This window comes from Terrapene carolina, unplaced genomic scaffold (genome assembly GCF_002925995.2).
Source record: "Terrapene carolina triunguis isolate 2854851 unplaced genomic scaffold, T_m_triunguis-2.0 Scaffold62, whole genome shotgun sequence".
Lineage (NCBI taxonomy): Eukaryota > Metazoa > Chordata > Testudines > Emydidae > Terrapene > Terrapene triunguis.
This window is the reverse complement of record NW_020664413.1, coordinates 32,842,742-32,869,417: the sequence shown is the minus strand read 5'-3', so window position 1 is coordinate 32,869,417 and position 26,676 is coordinate 32,842,742.

The following is a 26,676-nucleotide window of genomic DNA, read 5'->3' as shown; positions in this document are numbered from 1 at the left end:
ATGACTTGTCCTTTTCATCTCTACTATATCAGACATAAAAATCTGCCCATAATACTGTAAATATGCCATTTCTGTGGAGGCCAATGACATACATGAAAGCTGAGGGCTTGATCCTGCTTCCAGTGAGGTCAGTGGGAACATGTATGAACCCTGAGTAAATAAATGTTTCCTGTTATTGAACTGAATGATTTCCAAATGTACAATAAGTGAATGTTATTAAACAGTCTTAATTTCTAACCACTCTGTCAAAGATAAGTAAAAACATTAGAATTTGCCCCCTGTTCTTAAGGGTTAAAACATCCCCACTGCCTTACAGAACACCACCAGGTTACATACTACTTTGGAAATGTTATAAATATATAAGCTGTGAGTGCATGCCCTGTGGGTTGTCAAATTTCAATAGCATTTTTTAAATAAAAAAAATCGTGCTTTCAAGTCTGAAATTGTTATGCTAGGTCAGTAGATCTAGACATATCAACTATATATTAGATCCTTTCTATTAACTACATAGCCTATTGCAATCAATAAAATGAAAATGAATCTTAACTCGTTAGATGGCTGGCCATTTGTTATTTGCAAAGAGGTTATATGCAGACTAGAATGAAATATAGGGAAAGCTATTTATTATTTACATGTTGGTATGGCAGAGTACATTGAAATATTGTAGAAGCATTTACAAAAAGATTAAGGGTGAGCAAGTAAAATATATCTTAATTGGAATCTGTTATTGTGCTTTGCATGTATATTTTTAAACCTGCCATTTCTCAGTTATTAAACAGAGAAAATTTTGTTTTTAAACCTCACTATTTGAGTCTAAGCATTTTCTCACCTTCACTGTGTAGCTAATTTAAAAATATTATTAGTGGCAAATATGAATTTAGTCGGAAAATCAAGATGTGAATTTTTGAACATGTTTCTCCAAAGGTGCACTCTTCAAATTATTACTGTGAAAGTAATTTATTCCAGCAAAACACCCTTCCCACATATTGTTAATAGTAGTCTGCACTCCAACTCATTTAACAGCTTTTTAATTCAGTAGTTATTTCGTTTTAGTAGAGCCATTTCTTCATCATTCTGTATTTAGTGATAAATGGTGCCAGAACATATGATAAATTAAACCACAAAGAACTATGTTAAAGTAATCTTAAGATTTAATTGAAAAGAAAGCAGCACCTAGTTTGCTCAGCATAGCCATTGGAAAGTTCACATGGTGAGAAGAGCATCTTGCTAAATATAAAATGTGAAATACATTCAGAAAGAGTTTTTTAAATACTGTTTTGCCTTCTGAGATTACTGTTAGCAGTGGCCACCGTTTGTAAATTGTCATAATTAGTGGCACTGGCTGTAAGGAAACCCATTGTAAGAGGCTGCGAACCAGTTTCCTTCCTGCTTTAATTCTGGGTTTAACAATTAGAAGGTATTTATTATTTAAAATCTAACATTAAATCTGTCCACAGTAAATCACCTCGGTAAGAGATACCAGTAGTGCTATAAAATGGGACCTGAGTGGGTAATGAAACCTAACTCTAAAAGACACACAAACTTCTGAGAAATCTAATTTGTGTGTAATCTCTAGACCAGGGAATAAAAAAAAATCCTCTCACTGATCAATAGACTGTAACTGTCACATAGACTTATGGGGATTATAGTGCAATAAGTTTATTATTAGGTAATAACAGATATCTCTATCATGATTGCCAATAAAAAAAAATAAACAGTAGCTAGTCAGTATTCCAGTCAACAAATGCAGTATATCAGACACCACCTATGGTTACTCTGGGTAACTACTGACTTTGTAATGGTGACCACTGTGGCTGCTCATTCAGATGTCTGTGGACTCATGACAACACCTCAGATGAGCTTCTTCCAGTCCCCACAATTCTCACATTACATAACTTAGACTCTCTTAGGTTTATGAAACTCTTTGTCAAGGTGTATGGAGGAAAAGTTACACAGCCTCTGCACATGGCCCATTGCGTCTGCCTGAATTAAAGAGTCTAAGATGTTATAATTCAAATTTGAAGTGAACATTAAGAGGAGTGTACCAACTAGCCTGAGACAATACAAATGTGTAAGTTAAAGTAGGTTATTCCTTTTTTAACTTGCACTTTCTTCTGGCTCCTTATCATATAAGTTGTAGTGACTTAAACTCCTTTACACCACTTTACATGTTGGCAAGTGGGCGTATGTAGGTCCAAGAGAGACCAGCCTAACCCCCACCCACTACTATATATCTTTAAGGTAGAATGCCTGATAAGGGGGTATGAATCCCATCTATGAATTAACATTATTTTTCTTTAAGTGTATACATTCATCAGTCACTATTAAAAAGTCAACATTTGTCAAAAGTTACCACAATTATTTTCATTTAAAATTTTAGGAAAACACTGTAATCTCTCAGTTAACATTGTGTGGTGACTTTCTAAATACTGATTTAATGGTGCCTACTGTATAAAGCTTGGGCCTTTTGTCTATATCACACATTTTGGGAATACAGCGGAGTTTTATTAAATTACAAATAAAAACTGCCTTTTAAGTGTGATTTCAGACAGCATATTTCTTCGTGGAATCTTTTACTTTCAGCAAACTCCCAAAGACCATTGCTTACTCAACTTCCAAATACCAAAATCACATAATTATGTGTGAAGCACATCACAATCTTACTCACTAGTGCTACTGAAGCTAAACCTTCTTAATTACAGAGTTTTACTTGGTATTGTGAAGGGTAAACTTCAGTGTAATGGATGACTCAGAAGAATCATAATGAGATATGGGACCTTTAGATTAGGTTTTGAATCTGTTGATAGTAAATGGTGAATTGAAGTCACTTTATGTGATGCTATTCAGTGGTTTATGCAAAATGTGTTGGTGGTCTTAGTCCAGTATCTAGTGAACATGTCTACTTAAAAAGAGACCTTCCCAGTCAGAAGAAAACTTGTTGGCAATATCAAATAGGATTGAGTAGGTATGATGGCTGAAATGCTTTCTCAGGAGTAGGGTGATGGGAGCTCTAGCCTAGTGGAAGGACTAATCCTCTTTGCTAATCACATTTTAAATTGGCCATCACTGTGGAGAGTCCTTTGGAGTTGGGCTCTCCAGAATATAGATTTATTAATTATCAACAATATGAATATTTCTTCAGAAAACTTCTACCTCACCCATCTTCTCTAATGTTCTGGGGCAGTCTTGATAGTAAGATTGTTATGGCATCTGGATAGTAGGTTTTTAAAAAAATTAAATCAGATGTTTCTGTTAAAATGACTTGAACAACAAACTAAGTTTTTAATCAAATTGATATAGGAATTGGAAATATTTTGTAATCATGTAAGCAAACTGGTAGAAGATTGAAAAATCCCTCGTCAGTACCCTCATGTCAACTTTTCTGGCTCAAGAAATCAATGGGATAATAGATAAAGACAAGTTTCTGTGATTTGGAATTTTTATAGAGTGTGTTTCCCTCTTTGAAAACTGTTTTTTTCAGTGTATAGCCAAGGAAAAGAAATACTAACACTTCGTGGGTACTTTAACATATTGTCTGTCTTAAACTTAGAAGCTGATCATTTACTTTGAGCAAATGTTGAATGACTTTCTGCAATAGTAATGAAATTCATTCAACCTTGCACAAGCCCTATGCACCTTAAAAGCCCCATTTAATCTCCATGTTAAGGACTGTTGTTTGGCAGGGGACTTTTTGCAGGGCCTCTACACACAGCAATTTTCACCCTATATTAGTAAGAAGTTCTTTAATACACTTAGGAATGATGTTCTGATGTGTAGTTAAAATACTTGCATATATTTTTGACTCAGAGCTGAAACTAGAGCCAAACCCAAAGCCCACTGCCTAGCCCACATGCTGTGCAAATGCACAGAGGCTAAGAAGGAGGAATCTTCCCTTTACCCCACTGGGGGAGCCTACGTTGGCCTTTATGTGGAACCCTACCAACAAGAGAGGGAAGATAGCATGATTTCCGTAAAACAGATCGTCTGCTTCTGTCAAGGCTCCTTCCCCACTCTGAACTTTAGAGTACAGATGTGGGGGCCTGCATGAAAACTTCTAAGCTTAACTACCAGCTTAGATCTGGTCCGCTGCCACCACTCCCAATGTGCTAATTCCCTTCCCTGGGTAGCCTTGAGAGACTCTTCACCAATTCCCTGGTGAATACAGATCCAAACCCCTTGGATCTTAAAACAAGAAGAAATTAACCGTTCCCCCCCCCCCGCTCCTCTCTTCCACCAACTCCTGGTGGATCAAGATCCAACCCCCTTGGATCTAAAAAACAGGGGAAATCAATCAGGTTCTTAAAAAGAAGGCTTTTAATTAAAGAAAAAGGTAAAAATCATCTCTGTAAAATCAGGATGGGAAATAACTTTACAGGGTAATCAAACTTAAAGAGCCCAGAGGAACCCCCTCTAGCCTTAGGTTCAAAGTTACAGCAAACGGAGGTAAACACCCTAGTAAAAGGTACATTTACAAGTTGAGAAAACAAAGATAAAACTAACACGCCTTGCCTGGCTGTTTACTTACAAGTTTGAAATATGAGAGACTTGTTCAGAAAGATTTGGAGAGCATGGATTGATGTCTGGTCCCTCTCAGTCCCAAGAACGTATTCCCCCCAAAAACAAAGAGCACAAACAAAAGCCCTCCCCCCACCAAGATTTGAAAGTATCTTGTCCCCTTATTGGTCCTTTGGGTCAGGTGTCAGCCAGGTTACCTGAGCTTCTTAACCCTTTACAGGTAAAAGGATTTTGGAGTTTCTGGCCAGGAGGGATTTTATAGCATTGTACACAGGAGGGCTGTTACCCTTCCCTTTATAGTTATGACAGCTTCTTTCCTACTTCCTGCAATGTTGTACCTTCACAAAGAAGGGTTCAGCAGTGCATAGAACATGAGCATTCCTCTTGAATTCAGATCTATCCTTTCTGTGCATGAAATCACCCTGATTCCACTACTTGGAGGACCTCTGCAACTCAGGGAGATGGGGCAGATTTTTCTGTTAGTGTGAAGTTTGCTTAATGACGAACAGTATTGAGCTCAGAAATGTTTCTGCAATCTGAAATACCCAGAGTTTGAACAGAAAAGAAGATTACCGATCAGATCAGAAAAGTCATTACTTCAAAGAGTAGAAGGCAAAATTTTAACTTTGGCCATTGGAGAGAAAATATTGCTTTGGATATATCGAATGTTTTAGCAATAAAGGAAATTCCTTGTATTCTGAGCAAATGTTACCCAAATCTTAGATTTTCTTTTGGGAAAAAAAAAAGATTTCTTAGATTGTAAATTCTTTGGGGCAGGGATTATCATTTACTGTGTTTGTATACTGCCTACCACAGTGGGGCCCCAACCTAGTTGAGGCCTCTAGATGCTATCACTATATAAATGTCAAATAATATTAATGGGTAATTTTTTTTAAAAAGTAATACATGTTAATTATCATTACCACCCAACTTTTACAACATTGTAAGCCCATTTGTATCATTTTGACTTCACTTGCAATATTCAAAAGAGATGTAGGCACTTGGTATATGTCCACATTGCCTCTGGGAATGAGCCTCCCATCCCCAGTCCACAGATTTATGGCAGTGGAGCTTGTGCTAGCAGGCTAAAAATAGCTGTGTAGACATTGTGGCTCTGGCTGGAGCTCGGGCTCTGAAGCTTAGGTGGTGATTTCCTCGAAACTTAATCATGGACTCCATGTTCCCTATTTCACTTTTGAAAATGGGACTAAAGCTGCTAAATCACTTGGGTACAATTTCCAAAAGCACCTCAGAATAATAAGTACACCACCTGTGTGATCTTCTGAATTTTCATTTCATAACTTGTTTGTGGCTAAAGTCCAGATTTTCTCAAAATGTAGCAAACTTCCTACATCCTCAGAGTCCTTCAGTATGTTGCCCATTTTATAGACCCCTGACTAGGGCCGCCCAGAGGGGGGGCAAGTGGGGCAATTTGCCCCAGGCCCTGCAGGGGCCCCCACGAGAATATAGTATTCTATAGTATTGCAACTTTTTCTTATGGAAGGGGCCTCCGAAATTGCTTTGCCCCAGGCCCCCTGAATCCTCTGGGCAGCCCTGCCCCTGATGTCTTAGTAGATGTCTTGTAGGTGCCCCTTAACCAGTCGTCTACCTGGGAGAGAATTGAACAATATTAAAGTGCAGCCAGAGTGGGTGCTTTCTTGATAGTGGGCCATGTGCTCTGCTCTGGATAGCGACATAAGACACAGTCTGCTTGCATTCAGGTAACGCTCTAAGACATATTTTTATGGCTATGCCTCTTCCTAATTGTTGGCTCCATTACACTAAGCATTCAAACCATTGAAGAACTTTCCTAGTCTATGTCCTGTAAAGGTATGATGTTACATAGCATCATGGGAGATTTTTGCTTCTTATACTTGGGAAATGTAGTTGCTTGTAATGCAAAGTGAGTCTAGATCTTATATGGCCACTGCATAAATTCTTGTAATAGATAAATTCCTAGAAATCACAAGTGTTGCTTGCAGCCTCAAACAGGAGTCATGAGAAACAGAGTTGTGGTGGTACTACCTTGGCAATCTCAGCAAGGAGGCCTTGGGAGGCCTGGACTATGCTCTCAGCCTTAGAAAGAGCCACCTCCAAGGTGGAGGCATATTAATAGAGTCTAAAGGGAGCTAGCACTGCCACTCACTGAGCTGTACATGTTCTGTCAATAAATAGAGAGCGCCAATCTCCACGATTGTCAACCTGACACCTCTCATCATTATCAGAATTCACACGGAACATTATTTTTGCTATAACATGAATTTTTTGCAGTACTGTACTCATGAGCTATGTGCTGGGAACACAAGAGGATGGGAAGATTTTAAAACATATTATTGAAAGGAAATAAATTCTTAACTTTTAGAAAGTTAGCAGATTTTGGACAGAATGAGGCCAAAAGCCCCGTCTACTGCAGTTCTCCAACTGAGCAGTTATACCCCACAATGTTTTGGGGTTTTTTTTCCTATTTGTTCAACATTTCTTTTTGAATGCTGCTTATTACTATGTCTCCCCTTACTAGGTTTTTTCACTAAGGGAAACTGCAAGAAATTTCTACCTAAATTCTTTTAGTCTCCAATTCTCCCTCAGTTTAAGTTCATGCCCCCTTATTCTTCTATTTAACACTAGCTCAGATAGCCTGCAGCAACTCTCTTCTCTGTTCCCTTCAGGATTGCGTATACCTTAATCAAGATCCCTCTTAAACGCCTTCTCTTTCCATCAGCCACAGAATTTCCCTTACCTTTCTAAATAACTAAGATTTCCAAACCCCAATCTCACTCTGGAAAATTGCTCCCTTTTGTTCCACCCTTGGCAACTTTAAGCTATTCTTTTTCTAATCAGGTGACCACAGTTGCTCACATCTTCCCACATGTGACCTTACTGCTTGTTCCTTATGGAGGGCTTTCTTGGTCTTGTGCTGGTTATCTGACTCAGAATTTAACTTGCTTTTTCACTGTTGTGAAGCACTGGAATATGTTAAATACTGTAATGTATACACATCTAGTATCTAGTGCTGCCTCTTGATCCTTTTTCTACTGCATTCTGTATTGAGGCGGAATTATTTTGATTTGATATTTTGTCATCTCTTAACTAATTATTATACATTATAGTGATGTCTATAAGCCTGTTTTGATTCTCTCAGTCTCCTACTCAGTCCTAAGCCATTATGTATTTCTCTTCACCTTTTTATTGACTATTTTCCCCTCCTCATTTTTGTATCAGCAGAAAATGTCTCACCTTTCTGCAATTTCTTCTGCCCATCATTGACATATAAAAGACGGAAACCAGTCTAAATTCTGATGCTTATGGCAGCATTCCACTTATCAACTCCCACAAGTAGCTTTGTCTTAGATATCCAAGCCAGTTCTCTAGCCACTTTTAGTGCAGTACTTGCTGACCTTTATAGGGCAGACTTTTTTGCAACACTGTATCAAAAGCATTCCTAAAGTCCAGATGAGTTTTGTCTAGGATTCTCTCATCAAAATTTTTTGTTACTTTAACAAAAGACAGAGTTGTTATAATTTCCTCTTCTTGTTATTCCATTCTGGAAACAGTTTGGAAATGCATATATTTTCTTTTGCTTTTTTCTTTATATCTGGTTGTTATGTACTAACCTGGTAGTCTGGTGTGACAACAAATATAGAATTATTTACCATATCAGCCAGTTTGGTCCCAGCTCTTTAAGAGTTGCCACTAATCTTTGTTGTTCCATGTCATAATATCAATTCTATACTCTATAGCCAATGCTAATATGCCTGAAAGGCACACATTAGCGGTTGAAAGCACTTTGTTTTAGCTCTAGTGCCTAACACCACAGCTAGGTATGTCTCTATTACACATTACTACATTCCCCAGTGTCTTACATTTTAATTATCATTACCATCCAACTTTACAACATTGTAAGCCCATTTATTGCATTTTGACTTCACTGAAGCTACCTGTAGTGCTATGGTTTGAGATCTAGTAATTTCCAGAAAACCCTATTACATTTCTAAAGAACTCCCTATAGATTACATTCTATAGGACTTTTAAATATGGGTATCCTCTGAAGCACGAATCTGTGATTTTCCCCAATACGATATGTTATGCCGAATGAGAAAGGTTAACTATAGGCCAGTAGGACCTTTTCTCTCTGGAAATAGGTGACCCCTTTACACTTTTACAATTGCTGTATTATCGGATTTTAAAATAATAGATAATAGTTCAACACCTGTTTCTGTGGTATATCTGTGTGGTATATAGTGTGATAATGTGTGGTACCAAGATTCTTTGATTGTGTGTTAACATTCTATATATTCATTTCATATAGTCTTCGCAGGGCACTCCAGTGTGTGTATGCTGTTTAAAAATGAATATATGAAACTTTTCAATATATAAACAAAATCTATTCTAAACCATCTTTTTCTTCACTCCATGGCTGATCTCCTTTCTCTTTCTTGTGAAGAACTAGGCACTAGACTTGCTCTTGTCTACCTTAGAGACAAGCTTTAGTTCCCTCAGTGCTTTGTGTAAAACCTCCACCACTCCTATCCCATTGCTTACAGATATTACTGGTAGAGATGTTGCACTATGCTTGTGACTTCACCTGAGGGATGCATAGCATCAAGCTTTGTTTATTTTTGTTAAATACAGTTTTTTGCTACTCAGGGGTCACTTAACCTTGCTAGTTGAAGAAACACAACAGATCATTGACACAGCACACTTGTTTAGACAAGTTTTCAACAACAACAAAAAGGCTGGTTCTCTGCAATCTAAATTATTGTTGAGAGTAAAGGCCTATCACTAAAGATGACGTGTGGTGAATATTTTCTTTTAACAGCTTTCTTTCTACATCAATTTTTCATAAATAGGGTCTAGAGTATTAAAACTTGAACGCAGAAACCCCACTAAAAATGACTGCATTGAGATTCTCTTGGAGGAGGTTTTCCTCTGAAATAAGACATTGATATTCAAATTATTCTTTGCTCATTTGACTAATGAGCCTTTTGTTAGTTTCATGTGCTAAAGACAGTGGCTCTTCAACTGCTTATTAAAAAGGTTTGACTGACTGACTTACACATTAATGATAGAGAGGAAAGTCTCCTTTAAAGAGACATGCCTGTGAAGAAGTAACTAGACATCAAATCCTTGTGCTGGTGTTAAAACATCTTCTGAAAAAAAAAATCATGTGAGGTTCCGTGGTGTGGAGATGGCTATGGACCTTTGAAAAATATATTCTAAGATCTGCAAGATTGAATATTTTTGAGCTGTCACAATTTTTCTAAAGATTTTCAAACGAGGACACAGAGCAGGATTTGGTAGGAAATGTATCAATAGGATTAGAGTAGTAAAATATTATACCAACGCTCTATAACCTTTCAAAGTGGAGAAAGAAATCATGTGTGGAATCCAATCGCTTCCACATAAACATGCAGTGAAAGAGCAAGATTACAAAATCTGCCAAAGTCAAATACTGTATCTGCCATTTTTAATTAGTTTCAGTAATACGACTAATATTCTAATGTTTCTCAAAAATCATATAGGTCATTTTTAAACTAAATGCATTCCTTTATATAAAAACAAAAGGATTTGTGATTCTGAAGGATATGGCATTTAACTTAATCCAGGCCTAAATAGTTTAGACTCCTCAAACATCAGCACAACACAACCTCTGTTTTGGAACTTTCGAATAACAGGATCATTATTTTTAAAATATTGATTCTTTTATACTAGCCTAATTCTATAAATGTTTAATGTGGTTAACAGTGATTTATAATCCTTCATATTCATCACAACATGTCTATTTAAAGTATAGGGAATATTGTGGAAAATCTCTAATGTTATGAATTTAGTTAGGGCTATCATTCCAGACCACCAAGGTGTTTTAGCTAGTCCAGAATGTAGTCTCCAAATTAAATGGATCAAGATACTGTGCTTTTTAAGGTTGTCTAAAAGATTTGCATTTTATGCAGTAGCCACAGAAAAGGAGACTGAATTTACCACTGTGATGTATTGACACTACTGCAGGTACTGTGGCAGGCAAATTAGCACATGTCACCATAGCATTAGTGGTATATGCTCTGTACTTTCTACCTTTCAGGTTGGGGCGACTGTTATGATCTTCAAAGCCCTAATCAGACTGAGACCCAGCTATTGGAGAGACCAGCTTTCCCTTTGTGTACCATTCCCACAGTGGTGATCATGATCTACTGGACCACTCATGTCTTCAGGTCCCTGAGTTAAGCTCTCCAAGTCCAATAGCAAAGTATTTTCATGGGGGAGCTATGAATCAGGAAAGAACTTGCTCCCTCCAAGTGTCCAGGAGAACCTATGTATAAAGTCCATTTATTTAGTCAAAATTTGGTTGATTTATGAATTAATGTCACAGAAAGGAATAGTTGGGTATTTGTGGGTTTTTTTTTTAGTTAGGTTAATTTTTAGTTTTATTCTATTAACATTTAGAACTTTCTCATTACATTACTCTGAAAGGGTGAAAATTGGCCCTCTGCAGAGGACACCCACAAGGTCCTATTTTTCAATTAATTCTCACTTAAGCCCTTAATTTAAGTGGTACATAAGACCAGTGGACGTTGGTCATGCCCAGGGATGAATTTTACCCTATAAGGTAGTTTTCAATTATGTATTTTTCCAAGTGCTTTTAGCAATAGGCACATATATAAACTAATCCCAAAATTTTCATAATTGGATGCCTAAAATTGGGCAGCTAATAGCTTATGCTGAAATATAGATTTAGTTTGACAAGTTGTTAGGCCCCTGAGTTTGAAGTTTTTGGCCTAAATATTCATCTAGAATAATCTTAACTCCGTTCCCTTCTCCACCACAGGACTGCATTGTTTATTGAAGTCCGGAAGTGCTGTAGCCTTGTAAATGGCTGCAGAATAGGCCTTGTATCTTTAAGGCTTTTCATTTGTGCACAGTCCACCCATTAATAGAAGTTGCATTTTTAAAATAGTGTTTATCTTTGAACTAAAAGTGTGTTTGCCATTTAGAAGGTGCAAAATGTGTGGTCCAGTTTGAAAAATCAGTTAGGCATTTTTAAAAATGCACTGAAATCTTCAGTGAACATGTGAACAAAAGAAGGGATTGGTGAAGTAGGTGTGTGAGGATAAGGAAGGTGCTGAGGGAAGACAATCTACTGCATGTCTGACTTTGAATTCACTAGTATTTTCAGCAGTTACTGTAGCCTGCAGAATTATGGTAAACTGGTTTTATCACTCTTACAGACCTTGGGAGGCAGGCCAGTCCTCGCCCACAGACAACCCGCCAACCTTAAGCATATTCTCACCAGCAACCACGCACCGCACCATAACAACTCTAACTCAGGAACCAACCCATGCAACAAACCTCGATGCCAACTCTGCCCACATATCTACACCAGCAACACCATCACAGGACCTAACCAGTTCAGCTACAACATCACCGGCTCATTCACCTGCACGTCCACCATTGTTATATATGCCATCATGTGCCAGCAATGCCCCTCTGCTATGTACATTGGCCAAACTGGACAGTCACTACGCAAGAGGATAAATGGACACAAGTCAGATATCAGGAATGGCAATATACAAAAACCTGTAGGAGAACACTTCAACCTCCCTGGCCACACAATAGCAGATGTAAAGGTAGCCATCTTACAGCAAAAAAAACTTCAGGACCAGACTCCAAAGAGAAACTGCTGAGCTCCAGTTCATTTGCAAATTTGACACCATCAGATCAGGATTAAACAAAGACTGTGAATGGCTATCCAACTACAGAAGCAGTTTCTCCTCCCTTGGTGTTCACACCTCAACTGCTAGCAGAGCACCTCACCCTCCCTGATTGAACTAACCTCATTATCTCCATACTGATTTATAACTGCCTCTGGAAATTTCCATTACTTGCATCTGAAAAAGTGAGGTTCTTACCCACGAAAGCTTATGCTCCCAATACTTCTGTTAGTCTTAAAGGTGCCACAGGACCCTCTGTTGGTTTTATCTTATTACCTTTTGGTTACAGGCCTGTGTATTCACTAGTAATGATATGTATATAGTATTTGAACTAAAAAGGGTGAGCAACGATAATATGATGATGGGCTGCCTTTGCATGGACATCTGGATTCCTTAACAGAAATAAAAACGCAATTTACAGTACACTGGCAACATGCTCCATTTAAATCCCAGAATGGGAATAAAGTCTGGAAATCCCTGCCAACAATACAAAATACATAGCTGCTTCATTTAAAAAACAAACAAACAAAAAAAAAAACCCAAAACCTAAAAAAAAAAAAAAAAAAAAAAAAAAACCCCAAACCCTAAGACAGAAAGAAAAAAGTCTTAAGACTAGCCCTGCAGGATGCTCCCCTTTGTACTTCTGCATATTCTGAGGTATGCTATATATTTCAATACTCTCTGTTACACCCACATAATGCGTAAAAGTTGAGGTTATCAATTAACATACAATGTCTGGAGGCACTGCCAAACTATATTCAATACATTGTTATTAATAAGAGAACAATCCGCATGTGGTGCTTAGCAGCTATTGAGCACCCACAACTACAGTGACAACTATGGATGCTCAACAGTTGCTTGACATAGATCAGGATTTGACCTAAGAAGTTTTATTTTCTATTTAGCCATATTGGCATGGTAGGTTGTTTTTCATAGTAAGACAGACTTTCATTCTTTTCCTAATTTCTACTTTTTTGATAATGCTGTGAAGAGCTCTGTGCTAGAGATTTGCACTATGCTGAACAAGTCCTTTTAGGCTTGTGTGCTTTAGATTTGAGATTTTAATGTCCTTTACTCACTAGGCAGTGATAAAGGCCAAATCAAAGATTGTGCTGCTAATTACTCTAAAGATGGGAGCTAACAAAGGAGCCAGCGCGTCACAGTAATTGCCAGCTCTCATTCTGTACAGTTTTTTTTGGTGGGGATATTGAGTGTGTGTTTATGTGTAATCCAAGGCTTCAGCATGACAGGGAGAGAGGAGAGAGGAGCTTCAAAAGAACTCTTTTAAGAACCCAGAAGAGCAAGGACTGTTGTGCCTATTTTATCTTTAAGCATCAGAAAGATTTTAATTAAGCTCTTCCTGGGTTCATGTGAGTCTGGTACAGCTTACCCACGAGGTGGGTTTTCTAAGCTCTTGAAACTCTTTTTTAATGATACCACTTCCAGAGAGATGTCTGAGGAGAACCACTGAAAACGAACTATATTGCATTATCTTATCATATAATGTTATAACTGCATGATCATGGACTTACATGAAAAGTAAACATATGTGGTCTAGTTGTCTGTCCGCAGGAAAGAGAGACAGAAACAACTCAATTTTAATTATAGCTCTGACACTGACTCCCTCTGTTACCTTGAGAAAGTTACTTAATATCTTTTCAGCCGACCCATGATTATCTCCACTTTATTCTAGGAGTAAATTCCATGAACTTCAATGGGCTACGCATGGAGTGAAGTGCTATTTAATGTGAGTAAGGGTGTGGATCTTTGTGTCTCAGTTTCTCATCTGTAAAATAGGGATAATACTTTACCTCACAGAGTTGAGGTGTTTAGCTACTTATGGTAATGAAGGCCATAGAAAAGCCTATTAATTATTTAATTAAATCAGATAATTGTAAATAGAAGACTTGAAGACTGAAAGCACTAGACTGTATAAGTGCTAGGTATTATTGTTATTAAGTATGTATGTGTCTTCTTTAATGAAGCCAACTTGACAAAAAACTATGCTGGAAATGGGAGTCTCCTTTCAGTATCGAAAATAGCTCAGTATAACAACTGTAATTTAAAAAGACAAAAACCAAAATAATTATACTCTACAATATAAGAACTTATAGTACATTTTCTCTTTATGAAAACCTATTTATTCATTTCAATTACATTCTTACAAAGAATTTATATTGGTATATGAAGTAGGCAAGGAGCAGCAATTTTAGATCAAAATACCCAAGCTACTTTGAAGACGTTGCATGACTTGTGAAATTATATTTAAATCAGGTTCTTTGAAATGACACACATATAGGTAAATAGATACATTTATCTATTTATTTTTTAATAAACCTCTGTTAAGGTTTCTTGAAATACTAGATTACTGTGTCAATGATTTACTTACAAGGATATTGTTAATATTTTCTTCTTAACACAATCATATTAAATTTTAATGACATGGATTGTAATATCTAACTGGTATCTAGAAGCTTGTGGATAGCCCAAAGGTTTTATACAAATTTATATGTATAAAGCTCTCACTGATATACTTTGCCAGTAGATATTGTACCATGAGTAGTCAGCTTTGCAAATCCCCTTCTCACAAAAGATTAAAAACATCCTCCTATTACATCTAAAGATTTCTTTTTGTTATTCAAAGGCATGAATATATTTAGAAAAATGTATATGATTTTTAATGCCTTAAACCCGAAAGCTACCTTGATTCCTACTAAAAACTGGAATATTTAATGTTTTTGCTTCTTCTGTGGCTGTTTTTTGATATTGTGAAGAAGAACAAAAAAGATTTCTGAGAACATATAAAACAAAAAACTGTGTTTGAAGTATTATAATAAAACAACCTTCTTCTTTTAATGCTAAGTCCCTTTTTAATGAAGATCCTCTGGCAGCTCTTGAATGTATAACTAGTTTATATCATGGGATGAAGCTGTCTGTTCTGATGATTGACATGAGCCCACATTACAATGTGATTCTGAAAATTAGTCCATAGAGGTCTTTTTCAGGTACTTCTCAGACTGAGAGCTGCCCTCCAACTACAGTAGAGCCTTTTTAACCCCACTCATTGGTATTCTAATCTGGAAGTGCTGTCCTGCTTTTTAAATAACTCAGGCATTCAGGCTAGTACCCCCCTTGACACATTACTTAGCCAAAGGATTCAAATGAGATTCAAGAAACATGCAGTACAGCACAAAGGGATTGGAATATGCACAATTAATAATCACACAGTTAATTCATTTTTAATGCAAGGAGGTTTTTTGAAATTTCACATTCAAATTTGTAACACAAAATAGTTGCTATCTATCCCCATTATGCTGCCAAAATACTAAAATGTGAGAAATTTCCTTAAATATTTTTCTTAGTACGTGTGTTTTTTTAAAAAAAAAACCAACAATAAGCATGTTTAAATAACACTAAGGTTATATGACGAACTGATCAAAGTCAAAAGATTGAAAGTTAAGGAAGAGTAAAATCAACCTATTGTCGGGGGACGAAGACACTGGACAGGAGTTAGAGGAAGGATGGCACGATAGCCTTAAATGCCATTGGGTTTGTACGAAACCAGAATATGTTTTAATCAGTTATTTGTGTTTTTTTTTTACCTCCTATTGTTGTTTTTGTGTCAGTTTGAGTGATAAATTGCTACCCTACTGATTGCAACAGGTCTTTCAAGTGATGATCTATATTTGTCTCAAACGAATACTCACTGTATTAAAAATTGGAAAGTAGCATTACTAACATTTTCTGAGCACATAGTATGTATTGTTTTGGTACTCTGTGTATTACTTTAAGGGCTTGTATTCCTTTACAGTCAGTTTGGTATTTTAGACAAACAAAACTAAATTCAGGAAAATTGTAATGAATAAGTGGCAGCTCTGAATAAAGTCAGTGGGAGCTGTGGATCTTCTGAAAATCCAGCCATTGATTTTTATCCCCAAAGGCATCATTGTTCTTAAGGGCCTTTGTATAAACACTTTAAATTTATAATGGTTGCCAGTAGGAAGTCAGTATTAGAGATACCACAGCTGTCCTGTCTCCCCTCCACACATTCACAGGTTATTCATACCCTGGATGGGTGAAATTCGGCCCATGAAGAGAGCCCGCACAAAGTGTATGCAGTATGTAAGTGTCACACAAATCCCATTTTGAACACTTACCATGGCACATAAGCTTTATGCTGTTCCTGTGCACAGGGGCAAATTTCACCCCTAATGATTAGATTTGCAAAGGTCTGTATGAACAGATAAATATAAATGCTGCTTTTGCAACATGTACATGTGCCCATTTTTAAAAGAGAAGATATGAACCACTTTTTAAATACTTGGCAGAATTTGGCTTGTGGATAGGATACAAATTCCTTACTTTGTCTACTAGACAAAATGTATCCAGAAACATGCAATAAAACTAGTAGTAGGAAATCAAATGCAGTGTATGTGAACCAAATAATTCAGACACAAAACAAGAAAATCTTAAAGCAAAAGGACTGGATCTTTTCAGTTAAATACATGAAACTTGTGTTATAAGTTAATATTAAAAATCTATTCTGAATCAGCAAAGCTACACACTGGCAAAGGAATTGCCATTTCTTGTATGCAGACAATATCAAACCAATGCAGGCAAGTTTTTGCAGACCTAGTATAGGAACCACTACAGAAAATAGAGTTAGATGAAGAACTAACTAAATGGCAACGAAAAGCGTTCTATTTTTAGCCTGTACTCTAGCCACTAGTGACCATACAGATACTGTGCCCACCAAGTGCCTGAATAATTCTCAACAGGAGAGGAAAAGAAGGGGTTTGTAGTTGTAAATTCTGGATTGGGGAGGGGATGTATACATGCATATATGTCCCCTATCCATAGGCCATGCCTCACAATGCCTATCCTTGGCTTCTAGCACCAGATGATCTGAATGGGTGTTGATGGGGGCAACATATGAACGGAAAGTCCTGTTCCCACTCTTGACCCTTCATTCTACCAGCCCATTTCTTTGAGATGACAAAAATGCCTCTACTGTAAATTAATGTTTGCAGTTCAATTATTAACTTGGTCTTAACAATTCATTTTCTCTATAATTCACATGTAAGACTGTCACTGTGGACTGACTGGGTAGAAAGATCTTGGGTTATATTTATAAACAAAATCTGGCTGAATTCATGTTGGTCAGTTATTTGGATCGGTGTTGTAGCCATGTTGGTCCCAGGATATTAGAGAACAAGGTGGATGAGGTGTAATATCTTTTATTAGACCAACTTCTGCTGGTGAAACAGACAAGCTTTCAAGCTTTACAGAGCTCCTGAAGAAGAGCTCTGTGTAGCTCGAAAGCTCTGTTTCACTAACAGAACTTGGTCCAATAAAAGATATGTCACCCAGCTTAGCTCTCTAATTGGTCAGTTATGTAATACAGACATACAGAAACATGAGGGTTGTGTGGTGTTAACTGCTTTTATCTTTTTGGTGCTGTTGTAAATCAATATCTCTTGTTTTTAAAATGATATTGATGACTAGTTCATAATGTGGATCAATCAAATGCTTTTGGACAGTGCGAGACAGTTAGCGCACATTCACAGAAGCGAGTTAGACCAAGGTGTTTTTGCTGTATAGTGCTATATGCACAAAGTGTCTCAAAACAGATGTTCACACAATGGCGTTAATATGGCTTTGAAGGAGTATCACAGCCAAGAGTGTCAATAATCCATGGATTAAGCCATCCCTAAACAGGATTTGACATATCCATAAAGTCTAAGCGTTATGTCTTCTGTGTCTGTAACACATATGTGAGTCCATAAATTTGCCCTGATATCACAGCATGTATTTGCCACCAAGCAGCAGTTGTATTTTATTGTTGCAATAGAAACAAATGTATGGAGAACAGAGCCTGATACACTGCTGGAGGATATTTTGTTAATCCCTTCTTGTTTTGTGTTTCTCTTCATTGTAGGATCAGATTCTGTCCTTTTATGTCTGCACAGGATTCTTTTGATTTTAATGAGAGTGATGTATGCACGTAGTGCAGAATTAGGATAGTAGTTTTCAAAAATAGGTGGGGAGGGAGATAGGAACCCAAGGAAAATAACCACCCACTATGAAGTCATGTACAGTAACATTGACTTTGGGTAGCAGAATCCAAGCTCCAGGCCTGTGGCAGCAGAAAATCAGCCAAGAATGGGGGCACTATGTTGTGAGCCACTTGCTCCCCCCACTCTGCTGTGCAGCCCTGAAAGTGGGCAGGACCATACCAAAAAAGAGTCTAAGCTGGGTGACATATCTTTTATTGGACCAAGTTCTGTTGGTGAAACAGAGCTTTCGAGCTCTACTTTGACCCATGCCTTCCTCCAGGGTGAATCCTCTGTCTGTCTCAGCTGCCCCCAAAGTTGAAATTCAATACTTAACACCATAGTGAGAGCTGAGTTTTCAAATCTCAGTTCTAAGAGGGGATGAGGGAGTAGTGTAAGACAGAGCCTAGTAGAAAGGGGAACTTCTGGTTTCCAGTATTCATCCTAAAACTTTATATCATTGTCTTAAGTATGCACACATAGAATTCCCACCGTTATCACTGTGAGCATGTGCCTGTGTAAAAGGTGTCACCCTAAAAGACCACACAGTCCACCAGAAGTTCCATACTGGGATCTATCTTATTAAATATACTTAAAGAAACTCTCAAATCTTGACATACCAACATAAGAAATAGGTAGATTTGTCTGGCTAGGCTGTAAATTTCTTTGCATTTGTGGATTTAATTTATATTTGTAATGTAAGTGTAACAAAGCTTTTCTGGTGTAAAAATCAAGAAGGTAGTAAAGAAGCTGTAATATATAATGGAAACAAAATTGTTTTTGTTTTGCTGGAGTGGGGGTAAAGGTATTGTTTTGTTTAAAATGGGTAATATAGTGAGACGATGGAGTGGAAAGGTCAAGGAAATATAACAAAAAGAACAGGAGTACTTGTGGCACCTTAGAGACTAACAAATTTATTAGAGCATAAGCTTTCGTGGGCTACAACCCACTTCTTCGGATGCCACAAGTACTCCTGTTCTTTTTGCGGATACAGACTAACACGGCTGCTACTCTGAAACCTGGAAATATAACAGTTCAGTATGTAATTCTTTCAGTTTCCATAGGTTGCTGTTGAGTACAGTATTCCATGCGAAGCAGTTATTTCATCATTATTCAGACGGCAGGTACTGTAGGGTATTTCAGATCTTGGCACAACACCAGCTCTTCTTTTTCCTTTATACTGCTATAGAATAATCTGACTAGTTCTAAAACGTTGCCCCTCCGCAGGACCCAGAAGCTTAGCCTGAAGGAAATTCTCTCCTGTGGTGGCATCTGAGTGCCAGCCCGTCTATCCTGGCCCTTTCCCAGGCTTTGGCTGTTGATCTTGTCAGCCTAATGCTTCTGTTCAGAATTGTCCTCTTGATGTCATTTTCCACTGGCTGTGAGGAACTAACTCGCTGTTACTTATTTGGCAATAAGGTCTTGAGCACATTTTGCCTGACAAGCATATGTATGATCAAAATGTCCTCCTCCCCCACCATGCTCATTTATGTTCACACTATAAATCTGCTTTCTGGCCTTAGAGCTGATCTCATCAGAAGTAAATCCAGACCATCACTTTAGACAGTTATATTGAGAGTGTAACCCCGGGTGTGTATTAGCCGCTTTCTTTTGTGAAGCAAGGTTTAAACGCTACATCAACAGATTTAAATAGACAGTTATTGAAATCAGCAAGATAGTTTTGAGCGAGAAATCCATAAATTTTCTGCAGAAAATATTTTGAATGTGAGACCATTTTCTTAGGTATGGGCTGCTGCTATGGGCAATATTTTCTAAGGAACTGATATATTGGTCTCAGCTTCTTTTATTTTTCTATGGCAGAGGTGGCCAATTGTTGGCCTTTGGACAAATTTTGGCAGGTGGAGTGTTCTAGAATATGCCTTAATGGATTAAGAAGGGATGGGCAGTGTATGAATTGGACTCCCATTCTATGGTTCTTTTTTAAACTGTGGCATTCCACAAAGGAGTCTGGGTAACCTGAATCTTGGTCTCCTATACTCCATTGAAGTACTCTGTTGTTATTAAACAGCAGGGTAATGGCATATAGTTTCTTCTTTTACCGAGGTGGATTTCTTGCAGTTGCAAATAATCTCCCTTTTCCATGATTATGAAGTTGTTAGGGCTTTAATCCCTAGGTATTCACATCCCTATTGCACTTCGGTGCCTTTGGTTAAGTAGAGACAGTAACTATCAGTCCCTCAGTGACTAAAATGCCAAACCACACACGACACTCTCTGTGCACTCCCTATTAAAATTTTACAGGTCAAAAATCCAAAACCCACTTAATAAAAATTTTTCTTCATCGTAAGTGACAAGAGAGAACAGGTCAATCCATGGAATAATGGTGCAGTAATTAGAACCTTTGTAGTTGATAAAGTGTGACTGTTAATCAATGTTTGGCTAATTAATCAATATTTTAATCATTAGACCTTTTAAATTTGTTTTAATGAGCATTTCCTCTAATTCCCTTGATTCTGTTGCTTCCAATGCTTCTATTATCTCTATTAAATAGCAGAGCAAATGTTCATATGTTCAGAATATGCTGCAGTTTTAAATTTTTTGTTGTTGATTATTGCTGAGATACATGAACATATCTAACCATGATCTGATTCAGATTCTTAAGCCAAAAGGTACTCTTGGGTCATACATCCTTTAAATATTTGTGTGTTTGAGGAAATGGACTTAGATGATTTCATGACCACTTTCTGTCTATGAATTTTTTGACATCCTATTTTTCTTATGTTAAGAAAACTATAGGAAAATTTGGGGTGAATTTAGTCCAAACAATGTTCATGTAAATTTTCTCTTCACGATTCCTCATGCTCTGAAAATCCTTCCTCTTTTCCCTATATTCTCTAGGGATACCCAAGTGCTTTACAGACTGGGTATACAGGGATTGCTTCACCCATCATCACATAAACAGAATCGAGGGATTTTCTTCCCTTTCTCTACTGAAGTTTTAGCTTCCCTATTTGATGATTGCAATTCCCTGTCTTTTCCTACACAGTGTTTATGATGTACGGTAATCGCTGCAGTGGCTGTTTGATTAGTATCTGACATTTTAAATTTGGATCCTCTTGTAATTCATGGAATTTGACAGATATTTATACCTATCCTGCCCTTTTCAGGAAACAAAAGCAATGATATAGTTGACCAGAGAAGATTAAATTGAATGCTTCAGATAGTAGCAAGTATTAAAAGCCCACTACTCGTAGGAAGACCTCTTCTACAAACCCAGCCTGGCTAGTGCAGCGATAGTAAACCGTCCTCACAGGGTTCTTGTGGCATGTCTTCTGCCACAGGGATCCTAGCAGAATGAGTGGGATCCCATGGAGAGGGCCTGGGCAGCGCACTGAGATGCTTTCCGCTGTTTGTTCACATAGGAATAGTATGTGCATCTGCCAGCTAGTGTGTGCTGCTGACCTCACACGTGGGCTCTCATAGCTGATGCTAGTTAGATGAGGGTGTCAGAAATCATGCCTCCAGTATATGTCTCTTGGAAATTATATAAATAACAATTGGCAAAAATTCTTGTATTCCCTAGTTCATTCAACTGCCATGGCAGGGTTATTTCCTACAGCATATTCTTGTTAATATAAATATTTATCATATAAAAATGTCCTTTTTTTCTCATGTTGCTATTTATTCAGTCCTCTTGGTAGTTAGTTCCTGCCTCCAGTTACCTTAATCAAGTTTTTCCTGTTGTTCAGGTTTGGGGAGAGATTTCTGTAGTTTAGGACTGCAATTGTCAGTACACGTTCTACCCTTTCAAAGATATAGGTATTACTAAATTCCATGCTGTTTAGCCTGTTACCAGCTACTTAGATGCTTTTCTAGTCTCCTAAACTCTAGCTTTTATTCCTCCATCCGCTGTTTGTCGATCTTTCCCTCATCCTTGGCTAGATGTCAGTGAGGGATTGGGAAATAACTTGTTCCAGATGTTTAGAAATCCATAGTTACAGAACTCAAGCTGATCCTCTGCTTTAGCTTAATCCAGAGGTTCTCTAAATCATGCCTTTTAAGAAAACTGATCCATTTGCTCTACAAAAAATTTAGTCTCCAACTAATTTTAAATGGTGTGGAGTTTTAGTGGTTTTGTCTTCTACAGACCCACAAATACTTCAGAAGCTTTTAATAACATTATCACACTAACACTTTGTTTATTTTTTACCTAAAAGGTTTTATATTGAGTTGAATTTCTCAGTTATTAAAATAAATGTTTGTTCATGTCTTCTTAAGTAAATAAGAATGTCTCCAATATTTAGGGCTCAGTTTATAATTTATGATCTCTGTTCATGAAACACAGAGTTCCATTTTGGAATCCCTGGCTAGGATGAAGCATCTTCACTGTTTGTGAACTGCTTAGTTTTAAATAGTTTAGCCTTTCCATTTTAAGGGAATAAAAATGAATAACTCTGCAGTGTTTACTTGGATAAACTTCCAGTTCATCCAAGCAAAGCGAGGTCACATGCATTAGGACTATAGGACTGGATCCCTAATATGCTGATGGGATAAGAACTTGTTGCAAGTGGCAGTTCAGTGATCTGCAGAGAAGCATCCAAAAGGGAAACTTATAACTTTACTTTCTTGTTTGGTGTAGAGCATTGCATAGCCAGCTCCTAAAATTATTATGAGCAATCTCTGGACTATTCTTTCTTCTTGTTAATATTGTGGTATGGCCTGCTAATGTGGTACATATATGATTGTACAAGAAGTGTGGTGATGGACTCTTTGGGCAAAATCCTGGGGCAGCCCTCACTGAAAATGCCAATCTGTCTAAGGGTGTCACCCAGAAACACAGCACAAATTTGGAAATACAGCTATAACATACAGATCTATAGCTCATAATACAAAGGTGATACAAACATGTAAAAAAGATTATCATATTTGACAAATTATAACATTTTTGCAGATACCTCACACGGCATATCTGGTCAGATTTCTTGCAATTTTATAATATTAGTATCAACAATATCATAAAGTGTTGCACATATTCCATACAGCGTCACACTTGGCCCCATTGAAATCAATGGTAAAACTCACGTGGACCTCAGGGGGCCTGGTGTCACTGTCAAGTTGATATTGCCAAACACTTGTTTCCAGGGCTTTCATATAGATTCATCCTGTGTGTGTGTCAGCTTGAGCTGGCCAATGGTGGAGAAAGCCTGCCCAGTTGTGGCATGTGAAGATGCTTGAAATTTCCCCTCCGTGAGGGGACCTGCAGCCACTCAAGTGGGTAGGTCTAGCCAGGGAGGATGGCATGTCCAGAACAGCCATGAATTGATTCCTTGCATCCCTGCCACAGCCTTTAAACAGTGAAGCTCCTATGGGGTGAATATTAAAGCTGTTCTCTCTGGTAAGACCCAAAAGAGAGGACAGCAGTAGAAACACAAACTGCCTTATCCAAGGAGTGACTCTTCTGTGTGGCACTCTGTTTTTCACTGGTGCAGGTGCATTTTGTACTTCTCTTCACCTGGGGAGGAATCTAGTCCAATCTATGATGGCAGTAACCTTCTGTTCACTGGGATCTTCTTGTGCAAGGGTTTGACAATTTTCTTGCCATTAAAAGAAACTCTGTACTATCTATATACGAGATCCCATGGCTTCTACTCATAGTATGAAATCCGTTTCACTGTATTTTTTAATACCATATGATTTCCCACTCTTGCATGGCATGCTAAATCAGTGAGTCTGAATTAGGGAGAGGGTGAGCTCTCTGAAGGAGACCACATATCGGACAGACACCCTTAAAACTAAGACTGAAATAAAATGAAAATGTTTTCCAAGTGAAAAATTATTTTTATTAATAATGCTTATTTTCTTCATATTGAGTTCACATAGGTTGCTAAGACACCATTAGTAAATTGTTATTTTTATGGGACTATTTCACTTAGGAAATTTCTTAATTCATTACATTTTATTAGATCAGCAGTAATGAACCAAAAACAATATCATTTATTTTTATTACTACTGTAGGTTAAATCACAATGATTTATATAGGCAGATTGAAGCAATGACTATGTAATTACTCTGTTATTGTCAACTATATATTTTTCCTAAATAAGACATTTTAACCACATGTAAAGTTCATAAAGATGAATACTTCTAAGTGTAAAAGACCTGCATAACAGTACTGCAATGAAAACTGTCAATTTTCATTACAACAGTTTCATGTAGATGCACTTTAGCTAGTGCACATATGGCCATATTGTTATTTGGATTACTGTTCTAGTACTGGTCAGTACTTCTTGAAGGGGTATGGTCAGTGGGTATGGTCCCTATGTATCCTCCCTTGTCAATCTCCCAGTTTCCTCTCCATACCATCCTCTCTGCTTTAGCAATGTCCCCAATGTTATCTCCCTATTTGTCAGCTTCTTACATGGTCACCGGCATGCTTCCTTCTGCATGGCCTCCTGTATGTGGTACGGTCTCCCTGTACTCATCCAAAAGGCTCCTACCCTCAATACATTTGAGTTTCAAATGCTTACTTCAGTTGTGATGCTCACAGTTATTTGAGTTGACTTGGAAATACGTTGCTTATTGTTGTTCCCCCTCCTTTTATCTTTTTCTACTTGTTGGTCTGCTCTTGATTTGTAATTGCCTCTCTCCTTGAGTGTTTGGAAGCTGCCTAGCACATAGTGGGCACTAACATAAATAAACAAATAATAATAGTATGATTATTATGGTGTGTTCGGATAAATGAAAGATTTCTGAGTGCCATTTGTCATGTCTCAAGTAGATATCTCTACTAACAATCTAACTCTGAAAAGGGATGGAATATCTCTTTTAGTGTCTAGGATGACTTTCCCTCCCTGTTTTCTGTCACCTCTGTTACAGCCTTCTCTACTTTGCTCCACCCTAAAAATCTCCCTCAGGCCTTCTTAGGCTTCCCTCAGACACCTCCTGTTCTCGAGTGAAACAGTACTATGACAGACTTTCAACATCCTGTCTCAATAATGGAGAAGTCTGAGGGAAGTCAGAGGGATAATTTTTGAGAAGCTTAGGATGGTAGAAAAGTAGGGAATACTGGGAAGGAGGTGTAGGAACACAGAGGATCAGAGAGGTTTGGAAAGGGCTAAGGAAAATTGCAAAGAGAATGGAGAACTTTAGAGGAGGCCAGAAGGAGTAGGGATCTTCTAAGATGAGATCTGAATTACTTAAAAGCTGAGCTGGTGGGAAGAGAGAGTCAGAGAGAGGTTTTGTAGAGGTTAGGAAAAGAAAAACAAATGACGGAGCAAACATAAATCAGAACAAAGACATATTTCCTGATTATTTCCAAAACCAAGAAAACAGTAATATCTCAAATGATTAGTTGTTCTACAACTTGATAGGGCAAGCTTTGTGCTCCACCTCTCCATAACTCTTTGTTCCCCCAGACTTTGAAGATGGATTATTAGATTAGGGAGTGTTGGTGTCAGAGCCCTCTAAAAGAAATGCCAGTGCGGACCGGAATTGCCTCAAATCCCAATGCTCAGCAGATGTGCACAGAAAAAAGTCTCCCTGTTTTTTTGGGTAGCTCTGAGTCTAGGCTATAAAAGTATCTCTCTAAAGAGAAGGTATTCAAAATTAAGCATATTATTCATGCACAGAAATTTCTTGACTGTCGCTTCTCACCAAACAGGATGACAGGCACTACAGTCTCTCATTGGACATTCAGGGATCCTGGCTTTCTGCTCTCAAAGTTGATCCTACAGTTGATCTTGCACCACAATTCCCCTGGAATGAAAGGTATCCCCAAAAGATTTTTTGGAAGGAAAAATGGAAGAGACTCTCTGTAGTTCCTTCCTTTCTATCTTGTATCCAGTTGGGGGCTTCATGCATTGGTAAAACAGCCTAATTCTCCATGCTAGAGGAGAGAGTAATGTCAGTGCCTGCGATAACGTTTCACATGATGTCATTAAATTAACTGTGTCTGTTCTGAGCTCCTCACTTGTGGCTATTGACTAAACCCTTGGATTGCACAATTTTCTATCCAAATAAACCTCAGGACAAATGTTTTCACAGCATGCAAACTATTTGGCGATTCCCTGGACATTATACTCAAGACCAAAAATGATGATCTTCCCCCCACCCTTGCTGCATTCTATAAGTGCCCTTAGCAGGTTTCTAGGAAGAAGTCCTTTTGCTCAAATTGCTTCATCAGGAGATGCTTGGTTAAACATTGCAAGTTTAAGTCCCCCAGACAGCAGCATGTCCTTTTATAGGACATTGCAAGTTTAAGTCCCCCAGACAGCAGCATGTCCTTTCCAGTTTCTTAGTTTTCCAGGTAAGCTGGATCTAGCTCCTTCTGATTTCTCTTTGCTCATCTCCCACTCTCCACCATGTTCTCAAATGCCAGGCTAGAAATGATATAAATGAAAAATATGAATCCTGGAACCCTTTGATGTTTTCAAAAAATGAGGGAG